The sequence below is a fragment of the Leptodactylus fuscus genome, chromosome 9 (assembly GCF_031893055.1).
Source record: "Leptodactylus fuscus isolate aLepFus1 chromosome 9, aLepFus1.hap2, whole genome shotgun sequence".
NCBI lineage: Eukaryota > Metazoa > Chordata > Amphibia > Anura > Leptodactylidae > Leptodactylus > Leptodactylus fuscus.
The window spans coordinates 9,815,478-9,823,917 of NC_134273.1; positions in this window are offsets into that span (position 1 = coordinate 9,815,478).

Consider the following 8,440-nt stretch of genomic DNA (forward strand, 5'->3'; position numbering starts at 1 on the left):
CTCCTATGTACAAGAATATAACTACTATAATACTACCTCCTATGTACAAGAATATAACTACTATAATACTACTCCTATGTACAAGAATATAACTACTATAATACTACCTCCTATGTACAAGAATATAACTACTATAATACTACTCCTATGTACAAGAATATAACTACTATAATACTACTCCTATGTACAAGAATATAACTACTATAATACTACTCCTATGTACAAGAATATAATTAATATAATATTACTCCTATGCTGGTACAGTCACTGTGTATGTACATTACTTATCCTGTGCTGATCCTGAGTTACATCCTGAGTTACATCCTGTATTATACCCCAGAGCTGCGCTCACTATTCTGCTGGTACAGTCACTGTGTACATACATTACATTACTTATCCTGTATTATACCCCAGAGCTGCGCTCACTATTCTGCTGGTACAGTCACTGTGTACATACATTACATTACTTATCCTGTATTATACTCCAGAGCTGCGCTCACTATTCTGCTGGTACAGTCACTGTGTACATACATTACATTACTTATCCTGTATTATACTCCAGAGCTGCGCTCACTATTCTGCTGGTGCAGTCACTGTGTACATACATTACATTACTTATCCTGTATTATACTCCAGAGCTGCGCTCACTATTCTGCTGGTACTGTCACTGTGTACATACATTACATTACTTATCCTGTATTATACTCCAGAGCTGCGCTCACTATTCTGCTGGTACTGTCACTGTGTACATACATTACATTACTTATCCTGTATTATACTCCAGAGCTGCGCTCACTATTCTGCTGGTGCAGTCACTGTGTACATACATTACATTACTTATCCTGTATTATACTCCAGAGCTGCGCTCACTATTCTGCTGGTACAGTCACTGTGTACATACATTACATTACTTATCCTGTATTATACTCCAGAGCTGCGCTCACTATTCTGCTGGTGCAGTCACTGTGTATATACATTACATTACTTATCCTGTATTATACTCCAGAGCTGCGCTCACTATTCTGCTGGTACAGTCACTGTGTACATACATTACATTACTTACATCCTGTATTATACTCCAGAGCTGCGCTCACTATTCTGCTGGTGCAGTCACTGTGTATATACATTACATTACTTATCCTGTATTATACTCCAGAGCTGCGCTCACTATTCTGCTGGTACAGTCACTGTGTACATACATTACATTACTTACATCCTGTATTATACTCCAGAGCTGCGCTCACTATTCTGCTGGTGCAGTCACTGTGTACATACATTACATTACTTATCCTGTATTATACTCCAGAGCTGCGCTCACTATTCTGCTGGTACAGTCACTGTGCACATACATTACATTACTTATCCTGTATTATACTCCAGAGCTGCGCTCACTAATGTAATGTAATGTATACAGTTACTCCAGCAGCAGAATACTGAGTTCAGCTCTGGAGTTCAGCCTTTCGGTGTAATATTACTGTTGATGATTATGGGAATACTTTGGTGCATTTTGCTTTATTCTTGGTCCTAATCAGTCTTGCCCAGAACATGGACGTCAACTTGGTTAAGTCAGAGAAATCTTTCCCTTTGTTATGGCCTCCTTGTTATTGATGAGGTGATCGGTGTAGCGCGCAGCGCGGTGCGATCATGTGACTTTCATCCTGCGGCCGCCCTGATGGGTCATCTCTTATAATGGAAGGTTTTGTTTCTTAAATAACTAAGATTACCATTGTTATTGCCTTCGCTGCTCCGCACATTCCACCATTTGTCTCCGCAGCACTTTCCGTGGTAACAATTTCTGGAGTCCAGGGCTTTGTATTTAGGTTTGTTCCTTGCGTTGCGAGTCGCCTCCATCTCACACAGATTGTTATTGAGACCAGAGAATTGTCATTGAGTCTGGATTACAATGGCGGCCAAGGAGGATTGCTTTGCACATTAGTCCTTTTTCAATTATATTCGCTCAATTGGTTCCTTGCCCTAAATATTGGGATTGTAATGTAATGTAATGTAATATAGCGCCCCCTGTCAGGGCGATGGAGGATATAGAGAGTGGCTTATGGCACTGGTGGCTATCGGTGGGGTGATTATTAGTAGGGCAGAGATATTGGGGTGCACTGGGGCAGGTTTTGGTGCTTTACCCTTTGTAGGAGCTTCTGACCCTCCACTGAGCTAACAGTGATAGAAACAAGGCTAATACAGAGAAACCTAAGAACCCCTATATACGGTGCAGGAACATGTCTGCTATACAGTACAACCTAATAGCCCCTATATACGGTGCAGGAACATGTCTGCTATACAGTACAACCTAATAGCCCCTATATACGGTGCAGGAACATGTCTGCTATACAGTACAACCTAATAGCCCCTATATACGGTGCAGGAACATGTCTGCTATACAGTACAACCAAATAATCCCTATATACAGTACAACCTAATAATCCCTATCTACGGTGCAGGAACAAGGCTGCTATACAGTACAACCAAATAATCCCTATATACGGTGCAGGAACAAGTCTGCTACACAGTACAACCTAATAGCCCCTATATATGGTGCAGGAACATGTCTGCTACACAGTACAACCTAATAGCCCCTATATACGGTGCAGGAACATGTCTGCTATACAGTACAACCTAATAGCCCCTATATACGGTGCAGGAACATGTCTGCTATACAGTACAACCTAATAATCCCTATCTACGGTGCAGGAACAAGGCTGCTATACAGTACAACCAAATAATCCCTATATACGGTGCAGGAACATGTCTGCTACACAGTACAACCTAATAGCCCCTATATATGGTGCAGGAACATGTCTGCTACACAGTACAACCTAATAACTCCTATATACAGTGCAGGAACAAGTCTGCTACACAGTACAATCTAATAACCCCAATATACGATGCAGGAACATGTCTGCTACACAGTACAATCTAATAACCCCAATATACGATGCAGGAACATGTCTGTGACACAGTACAACCTAAGAACCGTTATATACGGTGCAGGAACATGTCTGCTACACAGTACAACCTAATAGCCCCTATATATGGTGCAGGAACAAGTCTGCTACACAGTACAATCTAATAACCCTTATATACGGTGCAGGAACATGTCTGCTACAAATTACAACCTAATAACCTAATAGCCCCTATAAACGGTACAGGAACAAGTCTGCAACACAGTACAACCTAATAATCCCAATACACAGTGCAGCATCATGCCTCTTACATTGTCCGACCTAATAACCCCTATATACAGTGCCGCAACAATTTGCCATATGCCCACTTTAAAGGGAGATTTCTATTATGTCAAGGGATGATATATCACTTCCTGGCAATAAAAAAGCCATAGCAATATTTCTGCTCTGCAGACCCTTCCCAGACATAGTGACTGTACCGGCAGAATAGTGAGCGCAGCTCTGGAGTATAATACAGGATAAGTAATGTAATGTATGTACACGGTGACTGCATCAGCAGAATAGTGAGCGCAGCTCTGGAGTATAATACAGGATAAGTAATGTAATGTATGTACACGGTGACTGCACCAGCAGAATAGTGAGCGCAGCTCTGGAGTATAATACAGGATAAGTAATGTAATGTATGTACACGGTGACTGCACCAGCAGAATAGTGAGCGCAGCTCTGGAGTATAATACAGGATAAGTAATGTAATGTATGTACACGGTGACTGCACCAGCAGAATAGTGAGCGCAGCTCTGGAGTATAATACAGGATAAGTAATGTAATGTATGTACACGGTGACTGCACCAGCAGAATAGTGAGCGCAGCTCTGGAGTATAATACAGGATAAGTAATGTAATGTATGTACACGGTGACTGCACCAGCAGAATAGTGAGCGCAGCTCTGGAGTATAATACAGGATAAGTAATGTAATGTATGTACACGGTGACTGCACCAGCAGAATAGTGAGCGCAGCTCTGGAGTATAATACAGGATAAGTAATGTAATGTATGTACACGGTGACTGCACCAGCAGAATAGTGAGCGCAGCTCTGGAGTATAATACAGGATAAGTAATGTAATGTATGTACACGGTGTCTGCACCAGCAGAATAGTGAGCGCAGCTCTGGAGTATAATACAGGATAAGTAATGTAATGTATGTACACGGTGACTGCACCAGCAGAATAGTGAGCGCAGCTCTGGAGTATAATACAGGATAAGTAATGTAATGTATGTACACGGTGACTGCACCAGCAGAATAGTGAGCGCAGCTCTGGAGTATAATACAGGATAAGTAATGTAATGTATGTACACGGTGACTGCACCAGCAGAATAGTGAGCGCAGCTCTGGAGTATAATACAGGATAAGTAATGTAATGTATGTACACGGTGACTGCACCAGCAGAATAGTGAGCGCAGCTCTGGAGTATAATACAGGATAAGTAATGTAATGTATGTACACGGTGACTGCACCAGCAGAATAGTGAGCGCAGCTCTGGAGTATAATACAGGATAAGTAATGTAATGTATGTACACGGTGACTGCACCAGCAGAATAGTGAGCGCAGCTCTGGAGTATAATACAGGATAAGTAATGTAATGTATGTACACGGTGACTGCACCAGCAGAATAGTGAGCGCAGCTCTGGAGTATAATACAGGATAAGTAATGTAATGTATGTACACGGTGACTGCACCAGCAGAATAGTGAGCGCAGCTCTGGAGTATAATACAGACTATCACTTATAATGAAATTGCAAAATCATTCAACCTTTTATGTAGACTATGACAAGCTGTAAATTGTAAGATGTTGCTCAGAGATGAAGGTAGAGGACGCAGCACAAAAACACCATTTATTACCTTCCCAGGATACTTTCCCTTACAAGGTCAGGCGCGGTTGATGAGTCCCAGATTGAATTGACCTATCTTTATTCATATTGACTTCTCTCAGACCAGTACACATTTGGCTTGTGGACTGGTGCCCAGTCTGCTTCGAACAACAAGGACAACCGAAGGTCTAAATGAGGTAGCCGAAAATGAACAATAATTCACCTATAGGCGCCAACAGAGTAGACAGTTTATAATAAGCGCTGCCTAAAAAATCCAGACAGTAACAACCCCAGATCCACCCTGTGCTGCCGCCCCCCATGCCAGGTCAGATCAGGTAATAATGAGCGCGCTGCAAACATCATTCATTAGAGCGATAGGTGGACGAGGCCGGTGAGGACCAGAAATACTCCTGGCAACCAGACTAGAGGCGAATACAACAGATACAGATACACAGCCATCACCAAGGTGCTATATTAGAGGAAAGGGGCGTAGACTTGTGACTTAGGGGGCGCACACTCAGATTATCGGCTCAGGACAACTACGTTAAAAAAAATAAAACAACTTTGAAATCTCTGTTTTGTGTATAAAAAACTCTGTGTCTTCATGGCTACAGACTACGAACAAGCCCTGTGTAGTCTGATCCTGCAGGGTGTGCTGCTCCACTGTATCTGCGCCATGGAAGACTATAGGTGACCGTGCACATGTGGTGGTATAGAGCAGCCCTCTAATGTATATGGGCACCGACTGACAGCAGAAGACGGGGAAGTGAAAGGCCAGACATGGAGCCTACGTGTATATGGGTGAGGGGGGGGACTGGGGGGGCATAGCTGTTGTCCAAACAAGGCCTAGGTTAACTGCTATCTAAAGTACATGACCCCCTTAAAGGGGCTCTAGCATTAGATCTTCCAGGCTATTCAGGTGCTGCTAATCGTTTTTGATCCCCCCCGTTTTTCTGAATTACCGTTATAACGTATATGTAAATGAGTCCGACTGTGCACGGTGGGCGTTCCGTGCACCCCCTGCTTGTTCACGCCCTCCTCCTTGCGATTCATCGCTTCCAGCCCACCGGTTTCAATCGAAATTTTGCACATGCTCAGTAGCGCTTCCTCCGGAGCCCTACTGCGCACGCTCCCGTGCCATTTTTGTGTAGAGAGATGCTCAGTTCCCCTGAGAACTACGCTAGCGCGCTACGCATGCGCAGTACAGTCACGATGTTCTCTACAGGAAAATGGCGCTGGAGCGTGCGCAGTAGCGCTCCGGACGGAGTGCTACTGCGCATGTGCAAGATTTTGATCGAAACTGCCGGGCTGGATGCAGTGAATTGCAAGGAGGAGGAAGTCAAAGAACAGAAGAGGGCGTGAACAAGCTATACCGCAGGGGGTGCACGGAACGCCCACGGAAGGACTCATTTACATATACTTTTTAACGGTAATTCAGAAAAACGGGAGGGGGAGGGGTTAAAAACGATTAGCAGCATTTGAATAGCACTTTTTAAAGTCTATTCAGGCAAAGTTTTATCTAAAACCTGGAAAATCTAATGATAGCGCCCCTTTAAAGGGAACCTGTCAGTAGATTTGGGGACCCTAATCCACTGGTATATCCCATTGCAACCATGGTTTAGTGTCCGGCCTATAAGGACTTACTTACATGTAGGAGTCTCAAACCTACTGACAGGTTCCCTTTAACACACGACTGCTGGCTGATAACAGAGAGCAGCAGCCTTTAGTAAACTACCTAGCGTATGAACAGAATACAAGCTGTAGGTTTCCGATCTTCCACTTTGCTATTCATTGCACACCCGAAAACCATCTCCATGCGAACGTCCTTCATCTCTCCGGCCGCTGCCTTTCAACTACAGATCCGCTTCTAGTCCTCGCGACAATACGAGAGCGCTAACAGACCACTGTCAGCAAATTTTGTCCAATGCTCTTAAATGAATAGAGTTTTTTAAACTACGACTTACATTAACAAAAAAAAAAAATTAAAAAAAAATTAAAAATTATTATTTTTTTTTTTACAAAAACACCCAGAAAAAAAAAAAAAAAAAAAAAATCTTTTGTATTAGGGATTAACCCCAGACCAGAGCGGGATTTACTGGAGATGACCTGAAATTTATGCGTATAAAAAAATAGTATATAAAATCAAGGGGGTGTAGAAAAATAAACGTGTACAGAATGTTCCAAAAACGGATGCAGGGGACATTTAAAAAAAAAAAAAAATGTAAATTAAAAAAAAAAAAAAATATTTTTTTTTTTTTTTACAAAAAGTTGTGCTTTTGGGTTAAACATGAAGATTTGTCCTTTTGTAAGTGTTTTAAAAAAAATGCTATATTATAATACAGACCAATGTACTTTGCATTGTATGGATGTACATACAGCGGCGGCGGCCTTACCGCTCCGATAATTTGTGAATGTATTACACGTTTTTGAAGTCTAGAAAAAAAAAATTGACTGAACTTGAACGCTGCTTTTCCTGTCCATGCGGAGGGGTATAGACCTAGATTTTACACTTTCCTGGTTTGGATATTTTGCACATGGCGGAGCGGAGACTTCCAGAGACCCGAGCAATGACTGGAGCCGTGACTTTGTAGAGTTGGGGAGAGGGGCAATAAAAAATTTCTGTATATAGAAACTAATACAGGGAGTAGATCACTGCTGTGCCGTGTACAGCCCGGCCCATTTTTAAGGCTTTGAAGTTTTCAAGTGTTTTAAATAACGTCTATAAAAAACAAACAAAAAAAAAAAAGTTAAAAAAAAGTCTATTGTACAAAAATAAAATGTCGGTTTATTGTACAAGTCGGTGGCTCATTGGATTTATTTATGTTTTGGGTCTACGTTGTCATGGTCCGATCACAATGGTGTATCTCTTCGCAGCAGGTTGTAAATGGAGATGTGAAAGCACTATGGGGACATCTAGTGGCCAGAATGAAAACTTCTGATTTTTTTCTATGCACATCTCTACTACCCCTCAGGCACTTCATTCTTTTACTCAGAGGTCGCAGCAGTCAGACCCCCACCCCCATTACTTTTGCCGGAATACCCCTTTAAATTTCAGGGTTTTTTTTATATATATACTTCCATAAGAAAGTGACAGAGACTTGTAATGGCAGATAGATTTTATTTATTACACTATTTAATGTCAGTCACCCTCCCAGGTTGCTACCCCAAGCAGTGAGATATCCCTTTACTCCAAACCATGAATCCTTAGAATTTTTTATATTTTAATAGTATATGGTGCATTCTAACACAAATCTGATTGTAAATGCTAAGCTGCATCGTGCTGCCTACAGCCACCACTAGGGGGAGTCTCGTGCATATAAATTACTTTAAAAGGAGTTGTATGCATGTGTAAGCACCGGCTCCCCCTAGTGGTGGACATAAGATTTCCATTTTATATCCATGCAGAGGATTTGGGACTCTATAAGAAGATGGAGCTTTGATGGCTACAAAGAAGGACAAAGTGATAACAAAGCTCTGAAGGGCTCAATGTTCTTACTCCCAAATTTAGTGTTGTGCTAGGTCTTTAAGTAAGTCACCTGAAAGCTGGAAAGGGCACTTGGGGATTTTAGAAGAAACCTGCAATTTCTGCCGCAACCTTAAAGGGAACCCGTCAGGTCAATGTCCTTACTGACCAGGGGGTTTCGTGTCCCAAATAG